The sequence below is a fragment of the Perognathus longimembris genome, chromosome 11 (genome assembly GCF_023159225.1).
Source record: "Perognathus longimembris pacificus isolate PPM17 chromosome 11, ASM2315922v1, whole genome shotgun sequence".
Classification (NCBI taxonomy): Eukaryota; Metazoa; Chordata; class Mammalia; order Rodentia; family Heteromyidae; genus Perognathus; species Perognathus longimembris.
The window spans coordinates 49,526,827-49,539,648 of NC_063171.1; the positions used below are offsets into that span (position 1 = coordinate 49,526,827).

Here is a 12,822-nt window from a genome sequence, read left to right on the forward strand (position 1 = left end):
CAGGGAAGCCTTGCTCAGTAACTATTTTGTTGATTCATTGATTAAACAGCATGGAGAGAAGGGGCATCGAGCAGGGAGATTCCCTTAGTAGTGAAAGCTTTGAAAGTCCAAGCTTCGGTGTACAGTAGGAGGGCTTCACCGTGACCTTCCAACAACTAATCTCCTTTAAGAACTAAATCAAAGCAGTTAAGGGATTTTTGTCAGATGGATTTTGTCTACAGTTGGGTTTTTGGCAGTTGCATGTAGAAAGCAGTACATTCTTCACAAGGATATGAACTTCTGTATTTTTTTTTCCCAGAAAGGAATGAAGACCAGGTGCCAACAGAGATCTCTAGAGAGGGACTCTTGTTTCTCTGTGGTATTGTCCAGGCAGGGACAGCTGCAAGATGGATGCCTTTCTCACACTCTGCAGCCAACCTATTCCCTAACCACTTTTGTCTGATATATGCACACCATAGCATGGACTCTTTCCAGAGTCTTCTCTTCCCAGGGTAGAGAAGAAAAATCCCTGTGATTAGAACTGATGTCACATGAATGACAATGGGTATGTGCAATCTCTTTCTATAGATACCATAGACTGTAGAATGCTAGAGAGCTGGAACCTTTTCATTTTAACAAATAAGTTCTCTAAGGTCATACAAATAGTTTGTTGAAAAGTCAGAGCTAGACTTTTGGGTTTCTGACACCCAAGATTGTACTTTTTTTTTTTTTTTTGAGATATCTGCCTTATGGTGGAATAGACTTCCAAGGAGAGAACTTATATCATAGGAAGAAAAAAAGTTTTGGAAACAATAAGACTATTTTAAAGATGCTGAAACATTTATACATGTCTGCTCAAATCCTAAAGCAGTTCTGTGACCCATGGGAAAAATACTCAACCATTCCGGGCTGTAGTCTGCTTTGTTGTGAAATTGGGGTTAACGTACCTGTAATGTCTGCATTTTAGGTTTGTTTCTAGGGTTACATCAGATTATATATATATATATTAAGAGCCTAGTCCAAGTCTTGACTCAGTATAGGTATATACAAGTATTGTAAATCCCCTTTCCTTCTCACAATGGGTAGAGACCTTGTGCATGGGTAAATTATAAGGAAAAGACTTTTAAGTATTCATCTGAAATGGTTTTGTTTTTGTTTTGCCACTCCTGGGGCTTGAACTCAGGGCCTGAGCACTGTCCCTGAGCTTCTTTTTGCTGAAGTCTAGCACTCTACCACTTGAGCCACAGTGCCACTTCTGGCTTTTTCTATATATGTGGTACTGAGGAATCAACCAGGGCTTCATGTATACGAGGTGAGCATTTTACCACTAGGCCATATTCCCAGCCCTCCATCTGAAATTGTGTAGTTCAATGGCTTCCAACATTTCCTTCTACTGTCACACATAGAGAAAATGTATGTGAAGAGTTACCATCTGTTTGGCAGAATGTTGTCATTGAGTTGTAGGGTGATGGTGGTTTTGATGGTGGTGGTGGTAGAGGTGGCAGTGGCAATGGTGTTAATAATCATGTGAGTTAGTATTAAAATAGCCACTGTGCTATGGGATCTCTACGGTATTTCATGGATGCAATTCTGTCATTACTCTTATTCTTAGAAATTTTCACCTGCCCTCCCTCATCAATGACAGAAGGAGTCTCCCAGAAGTGATGGGACTTGCCTAAGTCCACATGGCTAATGAACGACAGAGCCAGCTCCCCTCTGTGTGTATGTATCCTGCCTCACTAGGTTGGAGACAATTTGTGGGGTTTATTAGAATAGTTGATTCTCTGGAATGAAAGATGAGAACCAAGAGGAGGAGGAGGAAGTGTGTGTGTGTGTGTGTGTGTGTGTGTGTGTGTGTGTGTGTGTGTGTGATTTTTAATTTCACCTTCAAGCAATCCTGAAAGTAGATCCTCTAGCATCCTCCTCACTATTTACCTCATTTACATTTAGTCATTCTGCATAGAACAACTAGAAATGATGGATTTGAGATGTACACTACTCTTCTTTGCCTTTATATCCAGTGCAGTCTTTTATAGTATGCTAACTTTCTAGTATTGGAAATGTCTCTGGACATTGAGGAATTACACAGGAGTAAGGAGATCAGCTCAAAAGGAATTTAGCAAGGGACAGTTTACTTCTGGTGCTACTGACCAGAAGCCAAGTAAGCAAACATGCCGGGGCTAGAGACAATCCAGATTTTATCCCCAATGTGTGTTGCAGCCTTTTGTTCTCATTGACCTGAAATTAGGTTCACAATGGGCTAGTTTGGAAGGAGTTAATGTTTATCCCAGGAATCAACCAAAACCAAGATATCTGGCCTAAGCAGGAATTTGTCAAAAAAACAATTCTTACTCAGCTGGTACTCAACCACTTGAGCCATGCCCCCCAGCCTTTAGAAAAATCATTCTTGGAAGAGGATGTGGCTTAACGGAAATAGTTTCTTGTAAGAAGGCAGTTAAAATGGTGGTATTTTTTTGTCAAGCAGCCACTTTGAAAGAAATGATTTTGATTCTTACAGTTGCACGCAAATATACAGAGAAGTAAAAGATATAGACACAGAAAAACATGCAGAGAAAATAAAAGCATGAAGGAACAGTGGCAAGAGGGTAAATAATACAACCATCTTTATCCTTTGCCAGATATCAACATGGCAGACTTTAAAGTCCTGTTGTATTTTCATAACCTAGGCATGAACTAGATCTATATCTATATAGCAGATCAACTGTTCAGGATGATTTAATCCTCTTAATTTAAAAATAGCCTTTAATTATATAATTGATACTAAAAAGCTTTTGAGACCATTGCAAGTCACGTATCCCCTCCAATTTACAGATGAAGAAAAGGAATTATGTAGTTTTTCCAAATTATTTCCCTACTATCCTAGTAAGGCATAAGAGTTATGAAAGCTGTTCTTTTATTAAATTTAATTTTGACCCCACCCCACCCCCAAAGATTTTTCTCTTTATTGTGATAATCTGTTCTAATTAGTGTGTTTTTCACCTAATAAACTTCTACAAATGAGGTACACGTTGATGGAGGAGAATCATACCTGTATGTATCAGGACGGGGCATCCTGGGAGATGAAATAGAAGAGTCTTCCTTTTCTCTGCCATTTTATTGTTTTCAAGTGTGGGATGCCATCATCACTTGGTCTTTAAGGCCTGGAAAGACTATGACTTGCATCATAATTTGTTTCATGGACTCTAAGCTAGGAACAGGAGAGAATTGCATAGACTGAGCTAGGCACTGGAAAGGATCCTCTGCTGCCTGTGCTTTCATCTCCTGGGGTTTAGGAGAAGTTTGGCATCTTCCCCAGATGGTGGCTGGCAGTTCCCATGATGTGGCTGACTGTTACTCTCAGGAGCAGATGGAGTTCCCTTCTGATTCGTACTTCTTGCTGTGCATGTTTCTTTTGTTAAGGTGAGTAGAGGGGACCAGAAAAAGGGAAGATATACCAAACTTGTAGGAGAAATAAGATGTAGTAAAAAGCAAGCCTGAAAGTAAAAAAAAAAGTCATTGTAATTTCCAAGGTTAGTGTCAAGGTCAGATGACTTTCTTAAGTCCGTTTTTAAATACCATCATTGAAATGATACCATGAATCAAAGGCCCTAAAGCCCTTCTGGGTAAACAACTGGAAGCTACTGGTCCAGTCACCAGTCGTTGTGTTTAGCTTTTGGAATTGGAGAGGACACATTGACTAAAGGAAAAAGTGATGGGCGTTTACCTTTCCTTTTTGATGTAAGCAGTATTCAATAATGTTGATATGACCATTGTTTTCTTGCTGCTGCCACTGACGTAACATGTAAAACAGCATCCTTCTAACAACACATAATATTTGTGTTGTGAAAGTTTAGGAAGTCATACATTTTCAGATTTCTTTTACAGCTGAGTTAGCTAAAGCAAGATTAGGTGTCTTGTTCACAATAGCACAGCTTTGTGTATGTGTGAGCAAGAGAAAAAGAGAGGAGAAAGAGACAGACAGACAGACACACACACACACACAGAATACTAGAAATGAGGTCTTCTAACATCTAGATCCAGGTTATTTCCCACCTCTTAGAAATTCCCATCATTGGAAGAGGATTGATAGAGCACAGAACTGTACATAGAGTGTGAAATAAGTTGGAAAAGGGAAAAAGCCCCTGAGATGCTGGACAAAAAAAGAAAAACCTAAAACTTGTAAGGTCCTTTCTCATGTTGAGGATGGTATTCAAGGGTATAAGATGGTGCAAAGATTCTACCTTTTCCTTAATTGAAAACTAGAGGCAAGAAGACAGGGGAAAGGGCCGGGGGAGGGAATCAGAGAAAGGCTCCCCTCTCAGGATGTGTGGTTCTGCTGCCCTCAGAATTCCTCAGAGTTCCTTCTCTTCCCGCGGTCACATGGTAGAGTGGAAATATCTTTGTGTCTCAGGAAATGCACTTGAAGTAGCTACAAGCAAAAGGGAAATGGCCTTGTACTTGTTAGTTTCGCCCACTTTACCATGTAATAGGAGAATGGTCTCCGTCTAAAACATCATTTTAGAAAGAGAAGGAACAACTAAATGAAATCTAGTGTTTGTATCAATGGTGCAAAATTATTTTGTCAATGCAACTAATTCCCTTAAAGGGAAAATATCTGGTCTAATACTTAATTGAAACATGCTTGCCTTTTCTTTCTTTGCTCTTTATTGTGGTTTGGAATTAAACTTTATTAGGCATGTGGCTGTCCAAAGGTGAAATGAGTATTCCTTCTCTGTCCTATGATCTTTATTGTTATTAATATCTAGTCAATAAGGTTCTAGTACAACTTTCTATTAAGATGGATTTCTTGACTTGGCTTAATTTGAAGATTGTAACAAAGAAGTGGTGTCTTTTGATCATGGCTCAGAGAACTTCAGGTTGATCTAGCATAGTCAGCATCTGACTATAGATTTCCAGTAGAAAGTCCACTCAAGCTATTCCTAATGCCTCAAAAGTACTGTATTGTTACTGGTAGACTGGATGAACTGGTGACATATAGATGTCAACGCTTTGCCTTTAAGCCACCAGTAACCAGCAGCAGCTACCTCATAATACTTCAACATTACTTTTACAACGTCAAACAACTGGTTTTCATGCATACAACAAATACATCCAGGCTTGTAAACAAATTTAGGCTTGCTCTACATTTTTCTCTATTGGATTACTTAATAACCAACTTAATCTTAGTAAAGTTTCACTTTAGTACCCCTAGAAATTACAGTGAAATATTGCCTTCACTCATTTGCTATGTTTCACAGGCACAGGAGAGGTAAAAGATAAACTATCAATTCTTATGGATCTCATAGTTCCAAGCTTTTAAGGCTGTATTATAGGAACTTTGTAATTATTGTGGGTAATCTTGCAGAAAATTAAATGTTGAGTTTGCATATATGAGGAAGTTTGGGCTACTTTGCTCACTGTCTCTTGTTAGTGCTCAGCGTCCTCCTCTCCCTGTCAGGCTTTGGGTTTCACTTTGCTGCTAGTAAAGTGCTATTTGGGGCATAAATGAAATCCATGGCATAACGTCTTTTCGATGTGTTTTTAGGGAACTTCTGTGTGTAGTTCAGCGGCTCCTTCAAAATGAGTCTAGACCCAGTTCTCAGCTACAGGTAATTGATCCCCAAGAAACCTTTTTTGGCAATATTTGGACACGTTTTGGTTTATCACCATTAGGAAGAAAATCCTGCCGGTTTTCTAGTGAACGGAGTGTAGAGAAGCTACTAAACAGAGAAACCTCCTGCCAAGAAGGAAGTATTGTTGAAATATCAGCAGTGTCAACATTAGGAAGCTCTGCTCTAGACACAAAAGGGTAAAGGACAAAGAAAGTGGCTTAAATAGTTTCCTGATTTATTTATTTTTGGTAATTGACGAGTTTTATGATTAAGAATTTCCCTTACAGCACAGAAGAGTCAAAAATCAAGAAAGACACTTGTTTTACAGATATTAAAAATACAGCATGTGTGTTGTAGATAACTGAGCTGCCCATAACATCTGCACCACAACCATTTCAACAGCTACAACTTAGAGTGAGCTTGCCATACATACAAGACAAGGCCCAAAGCATGTCCTTGTATCAATTCAGTTAGGCCTTCCAGCAATTTCACTGGGGGACAGGGGTGGATAAAATAACTGCATCTACCAATTCTGAAGCCATGCAGGAATATAATGGGCTCTTGGTTGGAAGTGTGAGGGTCAGGAGACGGACAACAAACCATCTAGAAATAGGTAGACTTTATTTTTCTAAATGCCCCTGGTTGCTTAAGCTTTTATTCAATGGTGATATTATTGTAGAAGCGTTTCTCTGGGAAACTAGAATTGCCCTCATAAAGTAGGTTTATATTTGCTTCTTGAGGGAAGGAAAGAATGAACCAAGATTGTGTAACTCTCTGCTTTCCTGTTCTGTACCTGGGCCCATGCCCATTTATCTTACCCTCTCCAATGCCTGTTCTTGATGAAACTGGTCTCCAGGTTGTGTGTAAATGACAGAGAGTAAAGACCCGTGACGGCCCAGACTTGTCCACACATGGTGCCTTTCCCACCTGTGGCTCTCACCTTCCAGCTGACTGTTCTCTGAGCCTTATTCCAGAGAGATGAGAGTCTCCCCTTTAAAATGTCATCATCAGGGTGAGTTTGACCCACAGATGTTTGGGAAAAAAAATATATATATATGAGAATATTCTCAAAGCAGGCCTCATGGGACATTCTCCATGAACACATTTAACTGTGGATTTTCCCCTGCAAATGTCAGGTTCAAAGTCTTATTCCCAGTGGGGATTTCCGTGGGAATTGGCAAGTTAGCTAAATTCGTTGCTTTCATGTCCTCAGAGTTGGGGGAGGGGGGTCTAGGGAATTAGGCTTGTCATAGCTAGATATCTTACCTTTGCCAAAACAGTTTTCTGTATTAGACCTAAGTTGCCATCGAAAAACTGGAAAGGACAACATCACAAATCACTAGAAATATATCAGCATTGTGAGGAACAGAATTTATAGGGTACTAATGGATATCCGAGGCTATTCATCTTTGTAGTAGCAGTTCAAACACCTCTGCCTTTTTCTTAACATAAAAGGGCTTTCTGTCAAGGAGTTACCGAGTCCCCAAAACCAGTACTTGAGTTGAGAGTAAGTGGCATTCTATTCTTTGTTTTCTTTGTGATATGAATAGGAGTTGTTGAGGGTATTGAATTCCTTGCTCTGTTTTTACTTTTAAATTTCTTTTCCCTTTCTTCATTTAGGCTTGTGGCAGTTCTGTAGAGTCTAGCATAAGTGGGGTAAGGTATGGAATATGAGAGAAAAAGCCCAGGTCACATATTTTCTATCCTGTTTTGATTAAAACATTTATTCAGAGTGGGTTTTCTCTGTGCCTAAAGGCTGGTACATTCATGCAGTTTACGTAGTCTACTTTGTTCTCAAGTTCAAATACAATTTGCAAGACATACTCACGCTTGGGGAAAGACTTCTAGTGTTTTGTACATATTAACTCAGCCCAGTGCAGTTTCTTAGCTTCCGTCATTTTTGTCTCCTATGGAGGAAAGGTCTGGAATGCAGGTGAATTTTCCCAGACCAGGAGGGACTGCAATGACTTTGAGATGTCTCCCCCTGTGGCTGCCATTTGGTAGAGAGAGACCTGTGTTCTGCATCTGGCTAGCTCATGACCTTGGGTCAGATTGTTTTGACATTGATCAGCCTTACTTTCCTAAACTAAAGGATTAAAAAGAAATACTTACATAAAATACAGGTATGGGGTGAAGAATAAATGAAGGTAAATGCAAAGCACAGAAAAGAGCAACCGTTCAGCTTGCATGTGCATACGACTAGAGTCCTCAGACACTTGTCTCCATTTTTTCTCTAATATAAAACCTGAGAATGAAAGTCTGAGAACTAAAATCTTATAATTACCTTTGCATTCAGTTAAGTTCAGAATAGGTAGAGGTGAAAATCCAAGCCTTTATACCAGTCCTTTGAACAACCTTCTAGAAGGGGGCATCTAGTTTTGTTTTGTTTTGTTTGTTTGTTGTGCTGGTTTGGAGGGGGGGGGGTTGAACTCAAGGTCTCACACTCTTTTTTTTTTTTGGCCAGTCCTGGGCCTTGGACTCAGGGCCTGAGCATTGTCCCTGGCTTCTTCCCGCTCAAGGCTAGCACTCTGCCACTTGAGCCACAGCGCCGCTTCTGGCTGTTTTCTGTATATGTGGTGCTGGGGAATCGAACCTAGGGCCTCGTGTATCAGAGGCAGGCACTCTTGCCACTAGGCTATATCCCCAGCCCAAGGTCTCACACTCTTTTTTTTTTTTTTTTTTTGCCAGTCCTGGGCCTTGGACTCAGGGCCTGAGCACTGTCCCTGGCTTCTTCCCGCTCAAGGCTAGCACTCTGCCACTTGAGCCACAGCACCGCTTCTGGCCGTTTTTTTCTGTATATGTGGTGCTGGGGAATCGAACCTAGGGCCTCGTGTATCCGAGGCAGGCACTGTTGCCACTAGGCCATATCCCCAGCCCCTCACACTCTTGATTAGCTGTTTTGCTCAAGGCTAGTGCTCTACTACTTGAGCCACATGTCCCTTTCTGGCTCTTTGGTAAGTTAGTTGGAGATAAGAGTCTTTTGGCTACTTTGAACTGTGATTCTCACATCTCAGCCTCCAGAGTAGCTAGGATTACTTACTTGCATGCGCTACCACACCTGGCATCATTATGTATGTATGCATGTACATATGTATGTAGACACGCATGCATATTGTATGTATATAACCATGTATGTGTAAACATGTACATGTTTATTTAAACACTTCCACTCACTTGTATTTGAATATACTCCAGAGTTGAATGGCCTCTGGGATAGCTGGTCACCATTCCTCCCCTGGGATGCTCTGCTCCTGCAATAATAGGACTAAGTTGCTGGGATGTTGTCTCTTCACCTGGAAGGGTCCTTTTACCCCACTGGAATCTATCTATCAGCCTCTTACATCTACCCCAGCTAACACCCAGTGCTTTTTATGATGGGCCCCACGTAGTTGGGTAATGTAAAAGATGTGATAATGAAGCTGGACTAAAGGTCACGGGATTGTTAACATGTGCAAGGAGATTGTAGGCTTAGCCTCTCAGGTGAGGGAAAGGTTAGTACACCAACTGCATCCACACTTCAAAGCCTGTCGCTGCCTTGCTGCACTAACTTAATTATCTGTGCTATTGATATCTTTGAGGAACATATCTATACCCTGGATACAGTTACTTCACAGTAGGAGATAGCAGGAGGTGGCTTGTTCAGTTGCCAACTTCCTAAAATGCTTTTTAGAGTCAGCTGGGTTGCTTAGTCCTCTCTTGCTCTTGGATTAAATATAAAAATAACTATGTAAAGCATATCAACTCTCTTTTCCCTGTCTGCTGAAACTGCAATCTCCTAGGCTTTTTCTAGAACCCATTAAAGAGGGAAGAAGAGAGGAGGAGTAACAAAATCCCCAAACTCCAAATTCCCAGATGAGAAATTCACTTAGAACAGATCCTGAAGTTACATCCCTACAAAGGTAGAGATGTGCAAGTGCTCATTCCAACGATTAAGTAGCATGAACTTTACTCTCATGCCTCTTCCTCCTCCTCCTCCTCCTCCTCCTCCTCCTCCTCCTCCTCCTCCTCCTCCTCCTCCTCCTCCTCCTCTTCCTCGCCATATTAGTGTTTTGGACATCTCCATCAACAAGGCTGCAAGGGAAAGAAATGCAACCCAAAGCAGGTGATGTTGTTATTGCTAAGCCCTAAGTATTTGATGTTAAGAAACATAAACTATGGATCAAAAAGAGGTCCGATCTCTACCCAGTTTTCACCGATCCAAACCAGCCTTGTTCTTGTGTGTACACAAACAGGAACCCTGCTCACAGAAGTGTTCCAGAAAGTCCGATTTCCATCTCTGACAGTTGACAACAGATCCTCCCTGCCAGGTGCTGCCTTCCTCTGTTAACCTCCTCACAAGCCATATTTTGGGTGTGTGTACTTGCATACTAAGCATTATTTTGGGAGCCTCTGGTCCTGTTGACTTTTCTGTTAGAGGGATGGTCTGAAATGTAAAGAGACAAGATTGCCCAAGCTCCTAACTGCACTGAAATTTAATAAAATGTCCTCTTCTTCGATACAAAAATGTTGCCTTCTGTTGAACCTCTAAGAAATTTAACAGACAAAGAGCAGGGGAGAATTTCTTTCAGCTGTTTGTCCTCCCCTCCTCCCCCTTAGAAAGTCTCTCACCTTGTATGGCATCACCCTCAAAAACATGGTCATTTTCGTGATAAAAATTCAGTGGAGACAGTGCCAGAGCGTCACGCAAAACCAGCTGCGGCATCTTGCGTGACATTCCAAATATTAATACAAATAGAATTAATTCACACGCCAGGGGTGTCTCAAGAATCCATTTTAAGTTGGCACTTAACTTCGGTTTGAGATTTCTCCGTGACTGCCCATGTTGAAAAATGTTTGCTAAACAAGACAGTGTTGGGCCATCCTCCATCTCTGAGTTCATTTCAACTAATTGGTTAACTCTCACTTGATTTTTACTAGAAGCAAATGTTGGTTAAAGGCTGTTTTCCTTGGTCAGCAATGAAGTTTCTATAGATTTATTTTTCCTGGCCTACCCCTTTCAGCTGAGCCCATTTGGTTTTATTTTGTGGGACGAGAAAACATGATATATTTATCACTAGTGAATTAGTTAATTGCCAAATTTCTTAGTTCATTTTAAAAGTCTTGGCTCTAAAATACATCAGGTTTTGTCCACACAGAGCTGATTCCTTGTATTTTGCATTAAATTTAGATTGTGGCGATGCATAAGCCAGACGAAAGTAAAACTTGGGTGTCTAGTACTCTCCTGGCTGTGTCTATTTCTACGGTGAATTTAATAAAGAAACTATCTTGGAGTAATAATTCCTACAAGCCCCAGACATTCCTTTGGGGGAAGAGGACTGACCTTTTCCTGTTTTTAATAAAACCTCTGTGAATTTGGGCTTGCCTTTCCTATAGACCAGTGCAACTGTCTTTTTATTCCATATTTAAGGGTGGGGTGAGCCTTTTATTCCTCTGATTAGGAAGCATGAAAGCAGCCCTGGAGACAGGGCTCTTGTCAGGTTTGTGTTACTTAGGCTAGTTCATTTAGAACTTATTTACATGCATTTAATGACTTGGAGTTATATTATCTCCTTTTTCTGGGGTCAGATTTGGTTATTGTGATTTACTACTTCTCTCCTTATTTCTCAAGGAATTTAGGAAACGTGCATTTTAATGGTGGGTTGAATTATGATCTGGTGATTGGCAGACTATTTTATCCTAACTGTGACACTGGCAATTTTTAAAAGGTTTGGTTTTACCTTTGTCTTGAGCAAGAGCATTTTACACATTATTAACTCCTAAAATTCCCACTGGCTGAGTAATTTGAAATGGAAGAACTTAAGACCTTTTGGGGGAAATAAAGAACCCAATGCATAAAATTCCCTATGCTGATTCTTTATGGTCACTAAAAATATTAAGCATACTGACTAAAAAGGAGCAGTTATAAAAGTATGATATATTTTGAAATAGAATAATGATGATAACGTATGCATTTCTAATGGACTTCTCCAAGTTCTCTGCTGTAAATTTGTAAATTTTGTTTTGACCAGGTATTTGTTCCCTGTTGTCTGTCTGTCTCTCTAGCTTGTGTTCCTTGTTGTTTTAATTTTGTAACTCAAAGTTCACTCTCTCCTCTTGGGTCCTAGCATATTCCCCAAGAACTAGAGTGGTGTTGGTGCTTAAAAAGGCAAAGGTGTCTGGATGAACTTGCTTTGGTAAACATGGCATAGCCAGCAGGTTCCCATCACATCCTGATAATGGGGTTATGGTTTCTGGATCCCTGAATGCAGTCCCAACCCATATCTCCCAACCCCAACCTTCTTATCACAACAGCTTTGTGGCCTGGACTTATTTCTTCATCATCTTTCTTTAGCTCCCAGCTAAGTTATACAAGTTTGAAAATCAAGTGGGAAAAATGTTGGAGACTTTAAGAAGTTCAGAGGAAAGGAGGGGTTATTGGACTCCTAAAACTACTTTAGTGAATCTAAAATATCATTCAGATTCCATATAATTGTGTGTGTGTTTGTGAGTGTGTGTGTGTGTTTGTGTGTGTGTGTGTGCATGAACTCAGAGCCTGGGTTCTGTCTGGTAGCTTGTTTTGCTCAAAACACTCGAACAAGAACTCCACTTCTGGATTTTTTTTGGTGGTGAATTGGAGATAACAATCTCAAGGACTTTTCTGCCTTGGCTAGCTTTGAACCAAGATCTTCAGATTACTGCCTCCTGAGTAGCTACAATTATAGGTGTAAGCACTGAATTCCTGGGCTTAAAGTCCATATGGCTGTACAAAGATGTTTGTCTGCCTGTTATCACAAGACTTCAGCCATCGTTTGATAGTCTTTTCTTCTACTGCTACTATGAGCTTTGTACTACTGCCTTACTAGTGGGAGACCAGAGAGCAGTGGAAATTTAACTTGATTAAAAAAAAAACAGCCACCGTAAATAAAACACACATAGAGAAAAACCATATGATACTAATGCATGCTTTATTGCATTATGTTTAATGATTGCATATTGCATTACATAAATATCACATGACTATATATAGTTCATAAGTGTTTTATACTAGCCAAGATAAGAAATAGGATTTTTAATAACCCCAAATCCTTCATTATCATGTATCGCACCCAATGAATTTCTCTGTGCTCTACTGAAGTTATCTATTATATGAAATGCTTCTTTATACTTTTAAGTATGTGTACGTGTGTGTGCACGTATGTGTACACATACACGCATGTGTGCTTAGAATAGTCAAAATTTTGCTGTTTATCTC

The 12,822-nt window shown here is 40.2% G+C and overlaps 1 protein-coding gene across 1 annotated transcript in view; it reads left to right on the plus strand.

Moving 5' to 3' along the window:
- Positions 1–12,822, plus strand: part of Esrrg (estrogen related receptor gamma) — a 589,495-nt gene that overhangs the window by 54,799 nt on the left and 521,874 nt on the right. The window lies entirely within an intron of this gene.